The following is a 239-nucleotide window of genomic DNA, read 5'->3' on the forward strand; positions in this document are numbered from 1 at the left end:
TCTCTCTCTCTCTCTCTCTCTCTCTCTTTGTGTTTTAGGGTTGCATGATATAATCAGGTCCATGAAAACAGGAAATATCACTTATCAAAGCTTTATATATCCCATAGGGCTCAGCAATGTGCTTACATAGAGAAGTTGCTGGTAAAATATTTTTGTTACTGTTTGTCTTTCATTTGGAAGAGGATGAATGATATCATGGAGCAATATCTTGAATTACAAGGGGATTTAATTTAAGTGAG

The sequence above is a fragment of the Gracilinanus agilis genome, chromosome 6 (genome assembly GCF_016433145.1).
Source record: "Gracilinanus agilis isolate LMUSP501 chromosome 6, AgileGrace, whole genome shotgun sequence".
In the NCBI taxonomy this organism is placed as follows: domain Eukaryota; kingdom Metazoa; phylum Chordata; class Mammalia; order Didelphimorphia; family Didelphidae; genus Gracilinanus; species Gracilinanus agilis.